This window comes from Ammospiza nelsoni, chromosome Z (assembly GCF_027579445.1).
Source record: "Ammospiza nelsoni isolate bAmmNel1 chromosome Z, bAmmNel1.pri, whole genome shotgun sequence".
Lineage (NCBI taxonomy): Eukaryota > Metazoa > Chordata > Aves > Passeriformes > Passerellidae > Ammospiza > Ammospiza nelsoni.
Window position 1 is genome coordinate 42,712,413 of NC_080669.1, and position 20,428 is coordinate 42,732,840.

Below are 20,428 nucleotides of genomic sequence, written 5' to 3' on the forward strand. Positions count from 1 at the left end.
AAATAGTATGAATCTTGTTCATATGAAATTTAAAATTGTATGAAACACAAATCATAAAAGCTTTCCAAGTACAAGCTAAATTAAAGCATCTGTATTTGCTAGATAGAATGAAAGATATTTATCAAAACACCTTTTACCTTTAATTGAATGCATTGCTATAAATTTTTATTAAATTAGATTGCTTATAGTTGTGTCTCATTTTCATGTTTTTGAAAAGGTCAGTCATGTGAGTGTGACCTCTTAAAACACCCAGACATCCAATGAGGTTGAAGATCTCAGTTGAAGTTACTAGTTTAGCATCTCTCAAAAATCAGGTTCCACAGCAGAAATATCAAGACATAGCCTCAGCTATAGAAGGGCTTTAAATAGTTTTATTAATTCAAGATTGTTCTGTTATGGACTTAAATCTCTGTCAATCAAGATCTTGTTTGTATACACTTAACCCTAATTCCCAGTATTTTTTAGTAAATAGTTGCCATAGCTTAAGATGGTTGCACAGGGCCCTGAAAGTCAGAGTGAATCTACTAATGTAAGAGCAATTTCAATTTTTTTCTGTAGGGACAGGTGGAGTAGAATTGGTTGTAGACCATTCCACACAAATGTCAGGTGCTCTTAGCAGGAGGTATTAAAAAGATGTGACTGGTAAACCATAGGCTGGTAGAACATGCGAGGACACAGACCAATACATAGATAAAGGGGGAACTCCAGGGTTTACATGGATTATAGCATAACTGGCAACACAGACTGCTGCCACTGTGTATAAAGCTTCAGAGATACTTTTCTGGTTAGTAACAGGCTGCAGATGGCGATGCACAGGGACCACCGGGAGACACAGTAGCAACCAGCAGATGTAGAGCCACTATACGTAGCCTCAACATATACATACCCACTGAAGGAACTTCCTGAGTTTGGCAAGCACTGGGACAGGCTGCCCACCGAGGTCCTGGATTTCCCCTCTCGGAAGACATTCAAAACCCACCTGGACACGTTCCTGTGTAACCAGCTCTGGATGACCCTGCCTTGGCACGGGGCGGGGGGTGGGGTTGAACTAGATGATCTCCAGAGGTCCCTTCCAAGCCTGTGACTCTCTATACACCTGGAAGGAACAGACACAGCCTGTCAGGAGAGCATCCCGTAATCTCATTTAGTGCTAACCTCCCTGGAAGTGTTTAAGGAAAGACTGGACGTGGCACTCAGTGCAGTGTCTAGGTGACATAGTGGTGTTTCGTCACGGATTAGAATCGGCGACCTCAGAGGTCTTTTCCAACCCAGTGGATTCTGTGAGTCGGTGCGCCAGCTGGGACAAGGGCCCAACGCACGCACTCGGCCAGAAAGCCACGTGGGCTGAGAGCGGCCACCGGGCACTCCGGGGCCTTGGCTCGGGCCCCCGCACAAGTCCGGGGTCGGCAGGGTTGACACGAGGCCACCGGCGAGTCGGCGGGACAGGAAAAACGACAAGCATAGTGGCGGCAGCGCTTCCGTTTCCATCGCCACTTGTCGCCGGCGACCCACTCCTCCTCCTCCTCCCCCCCTCGAAAATGGCAGCGCGGGCCACGGGCGGTGGGGGAGCGGCCCGCCCGCCGCCATCTTGAGGCGGGAGGGACGGCGGCCGCCGAGCCACTCCTGCCCGGCCCCCTGCCGGAAGTGGCGTAAGGCGGCCCCCGCGCGGCCACATCCCCCCGCCGGGCCTCGCGCGGTCGCCGCGCGCCCCGCACGGCGCCGGGCCCGCCGTGCGCGCTCCCCCCGCGCGGGCCGAGAACAGGGCGGGCGCGCGCCCCAGGCCGGGGCGCCGGGAAAGCCGCCGCGCGCCAGCCGTTACCGCAGGCCCCGCCCCTTCCGGGGCGCTCGGCCGCGCCGCCGCCCCCGCCTCCCTCCGTCCGCCCGTCGGTCCCTCCCTCCCGCTCCCGCTCTCCTTTTGTGAGTTATAGCAACCGTTGCCTTGTGAGTCGAGCGCCATAGTCACCGTAGTCCTGGCGACTGTTACCCATCAACAACAGCCGCTCCGCTCCCGCTCCTGCTCCTCCTCCTCCTGCCGCTGCTCCGCACCCCCTGCCTCACCGTCACCCACCACAACAACAACAACAACAACCGCAGCCGCCGCCAGCAGCAGCAGCGACAGCGGGAGCGCCGCCGCAGCCCGCCCCGGCACAGGTGAATGCGCTCGGCGGGCGCACCCCGGCCCTCCCTCCTCCTTCTCCCTGAGGCATCCGGGCCCGGGCTGCGCCCTCGGGCTGCGCCCGTGTTCGCGGGGCGGCCAGGGGACGCGGAGCTCCCCGCCGAACCCCCGCGGCCCTCCCGGGAGCGCTGTGCGGTCAGGGGGAGAGGGGCGGCGGGCATAGACGGGGGTGTCGGGCGGGGAGCGGGGCCGGCCGCCGTGCGGCCGAGGAGGAGGAAAGGCTGGGCGATGCCGGGGACGCAGGCACGCTGCGGGACCTCCAGGACAATCGCTAGGATGCGGTGGGTGTGCGTCTGAGTTGGGTCTCGTTTGTACGGGTCGGGAAATGGAGAAATCAGGGAACGCGCTGCGGCCGCAGTCAAAGGTTAATGGCTTTAAACCTGAAAAAAGGCGTAGGGTCGAGAGGAAAGATGCAGTCGGAGACGGATCCTGTAGGACAACAAGAGCAGGGGTTGATTTCCCTCTTTCACTTAGAGGGGCCTTGTTCTGATTTGATTTGACTACTAAATGACTAAATGTTGCAGGTTTTTGTGAACTTGGCTATATCTTTTAATGATACTCTCGTACTATCGATCATATCAACCCCCTTTTATTTTTTGTGCTTTCTCTGTGTAATTTTTTCTTTTATTCATAATTAATGTTGCAGTTTGGTTTTTAGTAAGCTATATTTTCTTTGTATTGTGAAGTGGGGTTTTGTTTATTCAATACCCCCACTAATACATAAATAGAGTAGCAGGTTGGGTTTTTTTCTTATTCTACTCGTTCTGCAGGGAATTGTTTTTAAATTATGCTTTCATAGTGACAGTGTAGCATGGAACAGTGCCTGTGTAGGTCTAGTTTATTGCACAGTGAGTTACGTTCATGTTGAGAGAATCCATTTGTTTCCCTAAACTCTCCACGATGAAGGAAATTCAAGACACTGACTGTGGGTTTCAGCGCTAAGCAGCAAAGAAAGGAGGAAAAAACAGTATGATAAAGAAGTCTGTGTGATTTTGTTAGTGATACTGCTTTTCAGGAGTACTTTTGTGAAAGAGGGAAGGGGCAGCTATTTACCCCTCAAAGAGATGTAGGAGGACTCATGTTATTGAGTATGACTTCCTTCTTAGTTCTAATCCAAAATGCTTGTTTTCTTCATCCATTTTGTGACTGCTTATTAAGGTCTAAAGATTTGTGTTGTCATTGATGTCAAATCATACTTCATATACTTTTTAAATTCTTTGGATGAAGTGAATTTTTGGCATCTTTTATGGCAGTGAAACATTTAACATCTTAACATTTCCATACCCACTTCCACTCTCCCCTTTGACTTGTCAAATCATGTGTTGTTTTGGTAGATCTGAAGTGGTGACTTATTTATTTCCTTATTTATTTATTTCCTAATATAATTAGGAAAAATAATGCTCTTGTTTTTAATCTAAACCCTACATATAATTGTGCATACACCTTTTCCATTTTAATATCCTTAGATATCCAGTGTAAGATACGGGAGTTGTCTCACGTTGGAACTACCAATGAGTGTAACTGGGGCAATTTTTTCAAGCAGGTATTAACTAAAAGATCTGCTAAGTGGTTAGTGCATTGTTTGATACTGATTTTCCTCGGGGCAAGACATGTTGGATCCTTTTTTAAATGTGTTTTAATATTTCATAGTTCACAAGAACTTAGAAAATAAATTATTTTAGATAATGACCAAAAGCCCCTACATCATCATCTTTTAATTTTTTTACTCCAAGATGAAGCCACTGTGTGCTAATTTTGTAGGCCCTGGTGTAAATAATTCTAAATACACTAAGAATTTTCAGTGTGAGTTCTAGTAGGGTATCAGTTATATGGCACATCTAAGTCTTTATGAATTTGTTGTTAGTTTCTGTGATTAATTGGTTTTGAAATAATTCCTGGCATCTACTGTTGTTGAAAAGATGTCAGTTCTGCACCATACCTTTCTTGAGAAGCTCTCTTAGAGCAGGACAGAATACTGCTCAGGATGGGATTATTCCTAGGTATTGAAATCTGTCTTTGCAGAACATATATCCAGGCCACTGGGTAGTAAAGGAAAGTGTGTGCCTGTGTGTGAGACAGAGTTTCTGTTCTGATTCTGCTGGCTGATGTATACAGGTGTTTCTGAAAAATCATATTAAAAGCACGTGTTTTTGTCTAAAACCAAAGACCTTTATAGTACTATTTGGCTGCATTTTCCTTTGCCACTGACTACAATTTGGAAAATAATAAAGAAGGTGTAATCACTGCTTTTAATATTGTGGACTTCACTGAGAAAATATTGACTTTTTATTCTCTCTGAGATACTGCAGTGATCACAGACGAGATCTGCATTATACATTCTGATTCCCTAATGACCACAGCTAACAAAATAGTTGGTGTTTGTACTGCTAACTAGTGTTTAAAAATGACATGGCTTGTGATATTTATTTATTTATTTATTTTAAATGTATAGGTTTTCATGACTTACAGAGTGTGACTATCTAGTTTTGTTTCAACATATCCAAACAAAACAGTAAGGATCAGCTGCTCTATTGTGCTACTAGTAAACTAACCTACATTTTGCTACTTTGAAGAAATCCTTTCAGTAAGGTAGTGTAGGTAAAAGAAATCAGCGTCAAATATACTGTCAAAAGCTGTTGAAAATTTTAAAGACATGGTGCTTTATTAGATAATTCGGTTCAGCTTTGTTAGCACTATCCCACTTCTTGTTCCTTCCTGACAGGGTATTGTTAATCAAAAACTGCCTAGAGAAATAAATGTTGCACATTATTTCCATTTACTAAACTTTTGAGAAGTCCAGCTGCTTTTGTTTGCTTCTCTTACTTGAAACATAAGCCAGTGGCTAAAATGCAATAGTAGTTTATCATTGTAGTTCCTTTTAGTGTTGTAGTTAGTTTTTCTCGTTTTCATGCTTTAATTTGAAAGACTTTCTTCCCTCTGAAAATATTCTGTATTAGTTTTATTTTTTACATGCAGTCTTCAACAGCTTACCACCTGCAGGTATGTGTCATGCAGAATGCTTAAAAAATGAATAGGCTTTAAAAAATATATATGACTATTAAAATGTTTTTTAAAAATCATTGTCAGTTGGAAAGACATACGAATACTCTACAATACAGAATAAAAAATAAAAAATAAGCTTTCAGTGGCAATGTAGTATCCTTGTAGTTGGAATTCCATTTCAAAATTGAGCTCCTTGTTAAATTTATGTACTAGAATACAAAAAGAAGAATGTTTTGAATTTATCAATGAAAATTTTTTAGTTTTTTTTTTTTTTTTTTTTCTTTTGGCCAAAAACTAGGGCTGAAAACTTAATGAGGCTTTTAAAATGAATAACTGAAGTTTAACACCTTTTATTTCAATTAGCCACAAGTTTATTGTCTATGTATTTTGCCTACAGTTGGTTGTCAATCAAAACAATACTTCTCTTTTCTCTCATCTGAGATTTTGATTTTTAGATTTGGCTAAATCTAGTTTGTTAGGGACAGATGGCTGATTTAAACAGGTGTCACTTTCATTTCTTGTGCCTTGTGTTGAAACTTCCAGAGGTTTACAAAAGAGCTTCCTAAAGCAGATGGTGATCTCCACTTCTGTGAATAGAAAAATGTACTTTTGTAGGAAATTATTTTCCTAGTGACTAGGTGTATTTTAATAATTTGATGTGTCATACTAGACTTTATGCTTTAATACTTAAAATGTCATCAGAGTTTGAAATGTTTCATATAATACAATAATTTTAAATTTTTGTTTTCTCATTGGACTTTGAAAGGAGATGTGAGTATTTTGGTGTGAAATTCAGCAGTTTGAGTGTGTGGATAGCTGTAGATCTAGTAAATGTTACTCTTGCAAGACCAAGAGCAGATATACTGCTTGGTGTAACATTTTGTTTCACTACCTTATCTTTTCTACTTAAAGATTATTTCTTTTTGGAATATTTTTTAATACAAATGAATTACTAGTAAGAACACAACATTAGTGTGAAACAAATGTATGCTTAATTTTATTTTTCTGGCACCTCGCTGTATTAGCATATCTGCAGGTTTCTTCTAAAATTTTTTATTCAGTAGTTATAATTTCCTCAATTACAAAAGATTTTAATAGGAAAGAATGAAATTGAAGTTAGTTTTCTAATAATTTTTTTATATTTTTGTTTCTAAGGACTCCTTTTTTCTTCTTTTTATGTTGACTTTTTTATCACAATGACTGGTGTTTATTGTTAGTTGTTTTCTTTTTCTAGCGGATGCACCAGAGGGTGCTGTGCTATTTGAAATACAAAAAGGAGAGAAAATCCTAAAAGTTTGTTCATTGAAATGCATTGGTAAGGCATATAAGACTTGAATAAACATTACTGAAATTTTTACACTTTTCTGTGCAGTGCAATAAAGCAAACTTACTGTTTTGACAATATTATGTTAAAAATCATAGAGTAAATTGGCTGTTCTGAATCGGATTATGTCTGTGTATGTAGATTCACACACTTAAAATGCAATTTCTGTTCATCAAAAGAAAACATATTTATATGTAAATTATGTCTGTTTAACATATAGCTAAAATTATATAAGCTGTATCCTTATTGAAGTACTACATGAATTTATGTGAGGCATACATGCATTTTGGAGTGACCTTTATTGTATGTTATATTTTTCATTTATAAGTCTGTGTTCACATTTTATATAGCCAATTTGCTCATATGTGAACTCTTTTTAAAAAATATATTGCTGTGCATACAACTTTTTTCCTTTCTCACTGAAGCTCTTCCTAGATGAAACTGAGGTGGGCATGGGAGGGTATGTACTTATGAACTGCAAAAAGGACAGGATGCTTTTCTCCATTGATCAGTAGTTCTGGGAAAGAAAGCCACCAACCCACCTCCCCCTCACACCCCACCCCCTAAAAAAAAACCCAAAGAAACAACAACAAAACAACAATCAAAAAAGAAAACCTACAAAACAAACAAACAAAACCCCCCAAAAAAAGCAAAAAAAGTGCCTAAATCAGCCCGTGCCTCTACATATTTATAAGTTCCACTAAGTTTCATTAAAAAAATTCTCTATGGATATATGAACCTGTCAGATTAGAAATTAATAGTAGTAACTTCTGTAGTTTAGTAATATCTATTTTTTTAATCATACCCCATAAAATTAATAAGGTAATATTTTTCCCTCTGTGTAGGTGGTTAATGATGTCGAGTTTAGTGTAATTTCCTTTTGGAAACATGCGAAAAGACTCAGAGTGTAGCTAGGGTAGTACACCTTAAATTGCTTCATTTTGGACACTGTTGCAAACAATTTAGTTGTTCTACCTGTTCCACTGTTATAAGGTGTTTGGTTAGTTAGGAACTTCCTAAAATCAAGAGGTAGTGGATGGAATATATTGTAAATTCTGTTTGTATTGTAAATACAAATTTTGTACAATTACAAATATTGTAAATACAAATTTTACAACACAAATTTTAGTGAGACTTGGTAGGTTAATTTCTAGCAATTTAGACTTCCTCTTTGAATATCGAATTTATTTCTAACCTGTCTTCTTTAAATTCTTGCATGACATTCACAGCAATGCTATGAGAATGCCAAATATTGTACATGAATAACTGAAGTGTACTTATAGCATTTATGATTTTATTTATTCATCAAAGAGAGGAAAGAGCAATTTAACACTATTTTTAAAGGTCATTTCATTCACCTATAGACCCAGTATGTTGAGTCCATCTCAGCTTCTTAGACCATCACTGAGTAAACAATATATTTAGTTATTTCATTTCTTCTTTTTGAAGACTGATTTCAAGTAAGTTTATAAGGCCTTTAAGGCGAGAACCATGTATTTAGATTTTGTTCAGGCTTTGGATGCTGCTACTACAACTAATGACTCAAGTTGTGTTTGCTGTTAATGTACCAAGTAAGTAGATTCTCTCTTCTGTTTTACATCCTCATTATATTTCATCCAACTATGCCTTCTCTTATATACCACCTCAGGGATTATTTTCTAAACTCTGAAACAGTGTAGTTAAATCATGCAACATTGCAAAGTAGAAATAGAAAGAGGCATGTCTGTTAAAAGGTGAACTATGTCAGTTTGCAGGTGCCATTGACTCAGACTATTCTTCCTCAGTTAAGGTGTTCTGGGGTTTTTTTGTCTGATTACTTTTTTATGTGCTGTTAACTGTACATCCTTTACAAGCAACTTTAATAGCATAATATGATTCTGTGACAGAACTATTTGCAAGACAGTTATTAAGGTTGTAGATAGCTATTTATTTATTAAAAATACATTTTTGGCTCCAGTGAATTGTCCAGTTTATGTCTGCTAAATTTTCAGGTGATTTTCTAATACCTTTGGTCTCATTTTATTCCCCTCTCCCCAAAAGTTCCTAAATCTGGGGTGGGAAGAAGGGAGGATGGCAAGCAGTCTTGCTTATGTATCTCTCTAATCTGACAATGATATTGGAGGTTTATTGAATTTCTGACATTTCCTTTCCTAGTGCATTAGATGACTAGGACTGTCAATTTGTACTGTTGTCTTTTGGTGTGATCTCTTGCAGATTATCCACAAAGCATTTTGAAATGTTGCTGTTGTACTGTGTGGCATCATCTTAAGAAAATTAGTATTATCACTTGAGCTTTTTCTTCCTTGCATCATGGTAGCATTCTGCACTGCTAAGAGCTGGGAATGAAATTAGCAGTGAAACTAACAGAGTTGAATGGTAAAAAGTAACTAGCATTATCTAAAGAGGATTTAATCTATTCATTTTTGGTATGGGGAAAGCAAAAAAAAACCCAAAATAGGTGTAGTTCTCATGCCATTGGAAGCAGCGATCAATGTCAGGATTTCTGTCTTACATTAAATGTCTCATAAATTTGAAGACTTATTTTCTATTTAACTGCTGCAAAAAGTATTCAAAATTCTCCATCCTAACTGTTTTATTTTCCTAGTAAGATACCTGCTGTATTCTTACCTCCTTATTGTTCTGTGGCTTAAGAGTAGATACGATAGAGTTACATACTTATTGAAGGAAGAACAAATGCTTCCTACCTCCTGTTTTTGCTGATGAGATGCACATTGTAGTTCTTCCATTAGGAAGGACATGTGGCTATATACAAAGGATTGTTAATTTATCTTTCTCGTTAATATTTTATATATTGTGTTTATTATTGGAAGTCAGTGTTAATTACTTTGTATCCCAAAGAATTTAGAAGATACAATAAAAATTAACCTTTCTTTAGAACTACTTTCTTTAATTAAACTCCTATTCTTCCTTTTCAATGTTTTTAAGAAAAATAGCTGTTACATAATTGCCATTTAAAAACTAAATTGTCTCAAAATTTCTGATGGAAAAACCTGGAATAATTTAATGATTATCTGATATGCATTTTACAGTTAAGTTATAGAAAGGTGTTGTTTATATAGTTCAAGAGACTATAACAGTCATTTATAAAATAAATTACTTGAAAACTATTACAATGCATGTAAATTATTTAGGTTACTTCTATAGGAAAGTCCAGCTGTTTTCAAAGTTACATGAGCCTTGGATAGTGAGGAGCAGCTGAGCTACCTGTATAGTAGCTGATTTATCAAATTGACTGTTAGCTATGATGTGAGTTGACACACTGTGGTAGCTAAGCTTGACAGGTTGAACTATCATATCAACATTTGTATTTGTCTTTTGCTTTAGTTTACTCCTATTTTGTTTTGTCCACTCTATGTTAAATCAATTCAACTGAGTTGCAGTTTGCAGAGGAATTGATAAATAACTCTTCCATATTCATTGTATTGTTTTCCTGTCAGATTTAGTAAATGGAAAAGTGTAGAATCCAGGGTGTTACTAATTCCTCAGAGTTGAAACTGAGTAATATTAATAGCAATTCCCTGTAACTTCTAGGAAGTTTATTCATTAGACTTTCTGAAAAAACCATGGAAACTCTTCTGTGAGCTACATCATCTTTACAGTTCTTTAGAGAATAAAACCTGCTTAGTGTTAAACCACAGATTTAATATAATTATTATTTAATAGTAAGTGGAGGTAAGTAGGACAGAAATATAGCTTCATTCCCTTATTTTGTGGAAAATTTTTTGAGCTGCAAGTCTTGATTTTGAAGTGAGTCAAGAGTGAAGTGAGGCAAGATGAGAACACAGCTCTTCACTGTCACTTTCCAAGTGTTTTCTGATGGAAGGTTATCCTGAGTTGCTGTGGCTTTCTCTAACTTTGAAACTCCTTTCTAGGGTAAGGAGCACAGTCCTGAGAGGGTATTGCATGGAACAGTAGTGAGCAAGTAAATGTATAGAGAGTTCAGCATGCTGGCTCTGTAGTGGTGTGGAGATGAGAATGGCTTAGGGTTTTGCAAACCTCAGGCTAGTTCACAGAATTTAGGTTTTGTGTCTGAAGTACCCTTTTCTAGCAAATTTAAGTCACGCTGAGGAAAGGTTTCTTTGCAGTAAACTCAGAATTAGAGATGGTCCTACAAAGCAATAGCACAATTTATCATGTAAGTAATTATTCTGTCTTATGAAACAGACCTTCCAGTGTTTTAAAAGTTGTGGGTTTACACTGATTCAGTTGTATCTGTTTGGTGTAGCAGTTTTTTACTGCTGTTGTTTCAGTTCATTCAGATGGTGAGTTGACAAACACTACAAACTTATGAACTTGTGTGGTCTGGAATATCCAGACTTTATGTTACTGTTTTGTAGCCATACTTCCTGTGGAGGCAGATTCAAATTCCAGATATTAAAATTTCCTGCCGTGATCTTGATAAGGGCCACTGAGTCAAATTTCCTGTCCTTAATAGGGCTTGAAGGTCTTCACTATCTTCACTCCTTGGCCTACTTTACTATTGATTTCTCCTTATTGAATTCTGAAGAAACTGACATTTCTTGAATTCAGGGAAGAGCTGGACACAGGATCATGATTTCAGTGCAGTGACCAACTTTCATGACCTGATGAAGATGGTTTCTTAATGCAGTCTCAAATCACTGGTTACAAGTTTGTTTGTCACAAACATATTTCAGGCAACTGAGATGAAGAGAAGTTTTAGGATTACTTTCCATGTGAAAGATTGACATATAAGGGCACCCACTGCTTGATTTCAGGATAAAATACTAATTATTTGGCTAAGACTTGTAACAACTCAGTGCTGTAAGTCTCAGAAGCTTTTAATGGCATGTGTTCTAACACAGATGTAAGTTTGACATATTCAGAAGTTCTTGTGTCAGCATAGTTGTATTTTCTGTTACATGGTATGATCCAAGGATGGTAACTCTTCATATGCAGCTGAATTTCTTGAAAGCCCAACATCAACAGACTGTCCATCTGTAGCCTACTGAAAAAAGGGTTAAACTGGAGCCAGTAGTTAATTTTTTTTTTCCTGTACTTAAAAATAATTAATATTTTGAAAAACTATGAGCATTTTCTTCCCATATTTTATAAAATGGGAAAAGATAAAATGTCCAAGTCAGAAAAACAGATGGATATGGCTGATAGGAAAATAGAAGTTATGTTTTTGTCATCTGTGATAAAGAAAGCTGTGTATGTGCGTGTAAGTTTTGGTCAGAAATGCTTTAGTACTTGTCCCAGAGTTTGTAGTATAAGAAAGGGAAAGTAACAGGTTTTGGCCCTTAAAAATGGCTTGAAGATGTAATTGTGTCTTAATAGTGGGAATTGAGATGTTGATTCATAATGTGTTACATCCTCTAATAAAATCACATGTGTCATCTCCATAAAACAAACTGCATGGTCACAAGTATAAATTTGTTTTATTGCTATGCTTCTGACTTCCCATTGATCTGTTCTCTTTGACTAATATTTAGATTTCATTTTTAAAAATATGTTCATTCCACATGAGGTACTTCTGTCTTCCATAGACTGATTCAAAAGCATTTTATGTGCTCTAGTTACAGGATTTAACTTGCTAGTATGGAAATGGTAAAGTTTACTGTAATGATGCCACAATGATTTTTGCTTTCTTGTTTCCTCCTTATATATATATTTTTGACTATATTTAGACTACTGTTGTATAGTTATATAGTTCCTAGCTAGCTTCAGTACTTTTCTCTACCCTGACAGACAGAAAGACAAAACAAATTCCTGAAGCTCCAAGCCCCAGGGGTTGAAGGCCCCTATCTTGTCTTGGTTCTCTTTGGGAGCCAAGGTTCAAAACAGCTCTTGGAGACACATCTTCATAAATAAAGTTTAGTTCCTATCTAAGCTGGGGGGGGGGGGAATTACCTCATCACTTGTGCTTCTAAATAGAGATTCTTTTCAATTCTGCTAATTTGCTAAACCTGTAAAACTGTATTCACCCTGTGCGGGATTGGCGTTTTTACATACCTGCCCCTTGCAGGCATCCAATAAAGACCAGCCTTTATATTACCTCCTAAACTAATATTGTCTCAAAAGTGTATTGCTCATTTATAGATCTTTAAGGCATCAATAAAACCAAAAGAACAGGAGATGCTTAGGGTACTCAGTGTAGTATGGTGTGCAGTTTACGCTTGGTTTGGTTGATTGGGGTTTTGTATTTGGTTGTTTGTTTGGGGTATTTTTAATTTAAGAGTAGAAGAAATGTGGAAGATACTTTCATAGGAATAAGAATCATCTAGCAAGACATTTTATTTTAATCTAGATGGTTCAGCTTGTCAAATGGAGTTACTTGTGTTAGAGCAAACGGTAAAACTGGTGGTTTTTACATGACTGACTGGTATGTCATTTCTGTATTGAGCATATTGTCCCAAATAATCTGCTAGTCATCCTTCACAGGGCGTTAGAAAGCTTGTCTTTTCTTACAGCAAACATACAGATTACCTATTATAAACATACTCGTCTTAGTGAAATCTAGAACAAAAGCGGTCACTGAAAAAAATACTCCTTTAACCTGCTTCTACAAGAATCTTCTGGACAAAAGAGACAGAAATGCTAGTCCTGTGAAGCTCTTTAGGACGTCACAGACCTGTAGCTGCAAATTGCAGCCTGGGGACCGAGTGTCTGAGACTACAGGCTGGATTAGACCCTGACTTCCATGGTTGTCAGGTAGCTGAACATGTGCAAGCAGTGTGCCTGTGCTGTAGGAAAGATGTCTCTTGGGGTGTTGGACATGAGTATAGGCAGGGAATTGAGATAAATGTTTATCCACATCTCTTCTGTATTTATTATACAACATTCACATGCATTTCTTGCTTTCTATCACTCTTCTGCAATTATGGGAAAGATGTTGGTTGGAGTAAGTGCAAAGGAAGTGTGTGGTGAAAGGATGAGGGACAATCACAAGAGGATTAGATTAGACACAAGGAGACCCTTTTTCCCCATGAGGACAGCCCAGCAATGCACCTTGGACTAAGTGAGGTTTTGCCATTTCCATCTGAAGATTTTCAGCCTCTTACTAGATAAAGCCCTGGGAAGGTGGTCTAATGCCAAATCTGAACCTGCTTTGGGAGGGAAGTTGGACTTGGCAGCTCCTGATATCTATGACAGCCCAAGCTATACTGTAATTTTACTTGGGATTCTTGCTCTACAGCAGAAGTTCCTAGATGTGATCTAGTTTGACTTCTAGTCTTGATGGCCAGTTCAGTTTCCTAGGACTGTATTTAAATCTTCATATCTGGAAGTAAAAATGGAGGGATAGAGCTAGAGTCACAAAGTTGTCCTCTTGACATGTATCACAAAGACCTGGATTGGGTGCCCAGGAGATGATCTCCCTAACCACACAACTCTTGGGTTCCTTTTTTCTTCGGTTTTCTATAACTTTTGTTATTTTGGTCCGACACTTCATTCTATGGATTCCGCAAACTTAGGTCTCGACATAGACTGGACTCCTCACATTTATTTATAAAATATTTTAGATTGAAACCATGAGACTTTTCACTGGACTCCTGCCGAGGGAAAAAATAAAAGCAGTAGCAAGAAACCAAAATTTTTTAGGTCTCTCGAGGAAAAGACAATGATAACCAAAGGGTTTTATGAAAGAAGGAGGGACCTTGGTTGAATACCTAGCAAAACCAAACCCCAGTTGCTGATTCTGTGGACATTATTGTCTATATATCAAAGTCTTAATTTGCAACTTTTAATTCTTTTGTTGTAGCAAAAGAAAAGAATAAACTAAAAGTGGAAGAACTGCAAATGACATTTTTATTGGAAATTATTCAGAATTTTAAAATAAACTGGATAATTTCCTTTCTTTGTTGAAACAAGTTCAGGGGTGTTGATGAAACATTCTATATTTGGCTTACTGCCTGGTGGTTTGTAAGTGGTACATAACAGCCAGCAATCTGAAGAGGGTATCAATCTTTTTTGTAATGAGGGTATCTAAAATATTTTCCATGTAACTTGACTATATCTCTGTTCACTTTGATAAGAACTGGACTATGTCCAAAAGATAGGATTTCAGAAGGACGCACGATCATTTTTGAGTGTACGTAAAGAGATGGTTGTTTTTAAAAAAGTATTTGCTTTATTATATAGCTACAGATGTAAAATTATTAGCAATGATAGAGATCAAGAGCAAAGATCTAAGGAAGTATGTATTGCAGTAACTATTATTGGTAAAATCAGAAAAAATAGATTGATAAACAATGCTTCTGTTGACTGAAGTGGTTCTCTTTGAGGGTCTTTTGGTTGTTTTGGCTGGAATTTATTATGATGGGACATTCAGATCCATAGCAAAATTAATGTGCTTTGATTTCTCTTACTCTTATTTAGCACTGCTTGAGGGATAAGCAAAAACATATGTATACATTACTAATTATGATAAATGTAGTCTTGATGATCAGTATTAGATTATTGGCAGTATTAGAAAGTAATTCCTTTATTTAAATGGAGATGTTTCATATCAGCTAATAAGCTGAGTTGAATGGAATGATTAAGCCTGGATAAGCAAATACATTATTTACAATGTATTTTTATCTTATTCATAATATGTTAAACTTACCTCTGTCAAATTTGAGAATTTAAGTTAAGGAGGGGTGTAGGATTTCCATAAAGTGTTTCCAGTTAATTTTTTCCAAGGAAAAATATTTTTTCTGATTGAATAAAGTACATGAATGCATAGTAAAACTCTAAGTGCCCTAAACAATCTAACACCATGACATAGTCAGTACCTTTTTCAAGGACCTCTATTCTAATGTGCTAGTATTTTAGAATGTTCCTGTAACGTCTTGCCTGACTTTTCAGTCAGTGATTAAAATGAATAGCAAGAAATTCAGGTAGTAGAAATCCTGGTGGGCAAGACAATGAGCTGCAATAAGGAAAACAAGTGAAATAAACTTAAACATATATCAAAATTTATAGAATTAGTGTTCAGTGTTGTTGTGCCAGTTTATATATCTATTTTCCATATTATAAATGAGATAGCTAGTGATATCTGTTTGATATTATTTTTACTTACTGTTACTTGGCAATATGGAAGAACAATGAAATGGTATGTTATATAGTTGTATATCTTTATCTTAAGACTTAGAAATCAAATTCAGTTTCTGCTATTCATTACATAAATCTTGCATAAATATTGTGGCTGAATGTTCTTTATATTTGAATTGTTTTTTTATTCTCTGTAGGTGCAGTAGGCTGGAGTCAAATTAAAAAAAGTTACCAAATAATTATAAAAATCAGTTACCATCACCTTTTGTCAAACTATCTTTTGAAAGTAATATTATTTAAACTTCCTGAGTGTCAAGCTTTTTGTCAGATTATATGAAAATTTCCATTAGGAACGTTTTGTAACAACAGAAGCCAGAAAACAAAAAACAAATATGCATTGGATCCAATTGTGCAATTCTCAATATTCAATTTCTCAATATTCAATTTGTATAAGTACAATTACTGTAAACATAGAGATTAGTTAAATACACACTGTTGTACAGTTCTAGTCGTTGTCATTGATTAATGGCATTCTTTCCTCTTCCTTTTTATAATTAATTAATTTACCTTAAATTTTTACTTTTTTATTATTTTTTATTTTCATTTCTGTGTGCTGGTATGCTTTTCATTATTCTTTACTTCAGTTGGGTTTTACATTGTACCTAATTTTTTTTAACTCATTGTTTTTTATTTGAGGGCAAGAAAGCCATGGTAGATAAACCTAGCTAATAAGAATCCTTATGCATGTTTTCATTTTACAATTTCATGTTTTCAAATGCTTTCTACAGTCAGTCTTAGCTAAGAGCTTAGAGAACTGTTTCTTTGAGAGAAAGGTAGTGGTGACTAAAGAGGGTTTAATAATTTTAGGATATTGTTAATAAATAAATGCCTATAGGCTAAAAATATAAGTTGAAATGGTTTGTTCTAAGTCACACATGGAATAAAAATAAAATATTGGTGTCTATCCAGGAAATACAAGCTGTAGCTTGCTAAATCACTATCTTTTCAGGTGCTTGTTACTGTTAGGTTGGAAAAGCCGAATGTGCTGTGGAACTGAGTGTCTTTTACAGTGAGGTCAACAAAAAACCATGTGGAAGGGTTTTTTGTATGTTTGGCTTATAGGATTTTTTGGTTTTGGTTTTTTTGTTTGTTTGGTGGTATTTTTGTTTTTTTTTGGTATGATTTGTATGTATTTTAAATGTTAGAATAGATTTCATTTCATGTGACATCAAAAGCAACACTGGTAGTAACAGTGTCTTGTGAATAAATATCTGCTTGTGAAAGCTAACGTGTTGGGAAGGGTCACACAGGAAGGCAAACAAAGTTGTAATTAATATCTTAAATAATGCTGTATGGTGTGATAGTAAATTTCAAACATGTTTGGTAAAATAGCATTTTTGTAGTGAGAGGTTTTTTTGTCATTGCTTTCAACATAATGCATTTCTTGTATATTTCCTGTAGAATTGCTGCTGCTGAATTTGAGTATAAATTGAGTAATAATTAAATTGAGTATAAATTTCTTAAATTAAAAAAAAGAATATGGTAAACATATTGAAATATTAGTTTTCTTGTTACAGTACTTCAAATACATAGTTACAAAGCTAAGTAGATTTCTAAAGAGATACTTAAAATTCAGATGGTAGGGCAAGGTAAATAATATCTTTAGGAAATAAAGCAGTATTTTATAACGAGACAGCCTTCTTTAAATGGGTTTCTAAATTTCTAAGTTTGTAAGTGTTCCTTTCTCTTTCTTTCTTTTAAACTAAAGTATATGCCAGTCTTGAGGTTTTTTTATGACAGCATTTTTTCCTTCCTTCATGTTTATAAATGTAGTTCTTTTTTTCACTGCTTTATTATATCATCATTAGTGACAGTGATATCTGCTTACATATGTTTTGCAATTGCAATTATTTTTTCCGTACTTTTGTGGCACTTACCTTTACTTATTAAGTTCTGCAGCTCAGTATCCACAGTTTGGCTATTTGGTTTTTTTTTCCCTGTTGTTATTGGATGCCTGGCTTGGATGTGGTTTAATATTTAACAATTTACCTGAGACAGTGGGGTATAACTACTCTGCTAAGCTTCACACAGTGCTGACATGGTTGTAGGGATTGCCTACAGGTGCCGAGATTGGCTTTCAGGGACTGCCTGATTTTTTTATTTGCCAACAGCCACTTTGCTTTCATGTTTGCTAATCTCTAGCTTTCTCTCCATGTGCTTTAGCCTGCTTCATGGCAATGTATACAGAATTGATTCTTAAAAATATGTTCGGAAGAACATTCTTCTAGCCAGTTTGATGTAATTGGAAATAACTTGAATTGAGAAATTCAGAATCTGTTTCTTTTAATGGGTACATAAGAACAGGTAAATCTCCAGACCCTGTAGAAAATAACCCCAGTTATTGAGGAGTGGAATGCTTGAAGAATATCTTAAAATAAGATCTTGAGTCATTTGGGGGTTTTGGTGGAAGGGGTATATTTGTTGTTGTTGTTTCAGTAAACTCACGGGAGCAGTTGTATGGACCATGCATTTGGTCTGCTCTAATTGTGGTGGTAGTGAATTCTATCCTAAGAATAGGATTTTAGATTTATGGGAGAAACATTATCTTCATAAGTAATCTTACTAATGTGGAATTGTCTCCTAGAGCCAAGGGAACGTTCAGCTTGTACAATTAATCTAAATGGCCAGTTTACAAGCAAGTTATCTTCTGTAATAAAGGATGAAGGAATCTTAGGCTCCTTCTTAAGCTAACTATAGTGAGATTCTGGTCAAGTTTCTTTTACTAAAGTGTCAGAGAAGACAACCAGAGTGTCTCACCAGACTAAAGGCATCAGGGCATGTTTTGTGTAAAAAACCATTGATGTCTGCAAATCTAATTTCCTTCAGTAACAATAAAGTAAATGTACTTACAGAAGAACATTTAATGAAAAATGGTGGATGGATGTAGCTTTGGATCCGTTCTCTTTGTCAAAGTCCTCCTTTTCTCTAATAAATTCTTGGGAAACACAGAAGTATGTTACAAGCTCTAACAAAATGCTGACTGCAGAACTTAATTTAGATAATCAGTACCTACGTTTTAGTTGTAAACCTTAGGTACTTTTACAGCATGACATTCTTCTATTACTTCTGTAGCTGTATCTAGTTGTTGGTGTTGTCCAAGCACCCTGTCATCTTTGAGGTCATGCTGTCTAGGGTAACATATTGCAGTGATCCTTTTTTAATAAAATTATAAAAAGTAAACTAGCAATGGTGGTTATACACAGCAATTCTTTAGATTTATGGATTTGGTTAGAATGTGTTTCATTCTGGCATTTTCCTTTAGACTCTACTAGATTTGTGGCTGTCAACTATTCCAGGCTAAATCCCTCAAATACAGGGGCTAATGTAGGTTTTTTGTTGTTTGAGTGTTATCTGACACAGGTGAAAAGTTCAGTTTTGCCTTTGAAATAGATTTTGCAGACTTCAAAATTCTGGAAAAGTAAAAAAGTTGTACTTGGAAGAGTTTGAATTCATGAATGCATTCTGCTGATATTTGCTAGTTTACTCCCAGTCATCTGAGATTTTTGTCTTCAGAACACACTTCATATTTGTTATTGTTTTCATGGTTCCGCTAAAAAGCATCAGCCACTAAGTAGTACAAAGCATTTTGGAAAGGATAAACCCTAGCATTTCCTTATATCACTACTGGAATCAATTTTGTGGCACTGTCTTCTACATCTAGATAACTGATCTTAACACTTCTTAACATTTCCAGTACTTAACATCTTAACATCTTAACATTTCCAATACTAGGACAGTATGTTAATTTCTTAAATTTCTACTCTTAGGAAAATAAATTTGGTTTGTTGTTTTTTTGGGGGTTTTTTCTGTTATGCCTGTCTGTCTTATTCAAAAGATAATTAGAAGTTTCAGAAAAACATACTAACAAAATAATTAGCTTGAAAAGGTAAGAAACAATAGATGCTGCCATTGAAGAAGAGGCATTTGCAACTTACTTTTCACTCCCAACATTCTATCCTATCCATTCACTCCTGACTGGATAGTCAGGCAGCAAAACCTCACAATCTAATCTATAGTGTTGTATGGATCCATTTAAAGGACCAAGTTGGAGGAAATGCTGCTTTCTTAATTCTGATGCCATGGAACAACTTGTTCTTTGATGCAGACCGGAACCGCCTCAGATAATTAAAAAGAAAAGCCATAATAATCAGCTCTTTTTCATGTCATTTCTTAGCCATTCTTCAGCAGATTTACAGAAATATTGCTGAGAGAAATTAATCTGTAGAGATTTACATAGATCTCTAATACATAGAATGTGTAAAGGTCACAAAGACACACAAAACAAGAACTCACTTGGAATCTCTTTAGAGGTTTGTTGGACATCTTTTGATGTAGATTATAAATAAGAAATATTCTGCCATTTCAGAGTTAATTAAATTGGTTTTTTTTCCTCTGAGTTCCACATTTATGATCTAGAGTATGAAAATTGTATGAAAATGTATTGTTCTGTTAAAAGTTTATTATAAAATATCTTTGCAGAGCATGTTTATCAACTCCATTATACTATCTGGTTAGTATGTGAAGGTTAGAATTTGAGGGTTTGGAGTTAACAGATTTTAGCTTTGCTAATTTAAATTATGGATTAGAGGAAATACTGCTCTCTGCTTTGTTGTAGTATGCGGTGTAGGTTCTATATTGCTTCTGTGTAATTTTTTGGGGTTTGTGTTTGTTTACCATATTCAAACCTGTCATTGTAACTATTTTTAAGGGTATGCCTGGAATTGGGGTTGACTAAGGAGAGTGTTAATCTATTTAAATAAACTGGTTAGAGCCATAGGAGAGGGCCTGTGGTGTTTTCAACGCTTCTCAGCCTGGAAGTGCTGCATAACCCTTTTAGGTTGCATAGCAAC

At 36.7% G+C, this 20,428-nt stretch overlaps 1 protein-coding gene across 1 annotated transcript in view; it reads left to right on the forward strand.

Annotated features, from left to right (window-relative positions):
* Positions 1 to 1,999: 1,999 nt before the first annotated feature.
* Positions 2,000 to 20,428, forward strand: part of RFX3 (regulatory factor X3) — a 106,566-nt gene continuing 88,137 nt past the window's right edge. The window contains exon 1 of the mRNA XM_059492501.1: positions 2,000 to 2,151. The gene's annotated coding sequence lies outside the window, so the exon portion shown is untranslated. The remainder of the gene's footprint in view (positions 2,152 to 20,428) is intronic.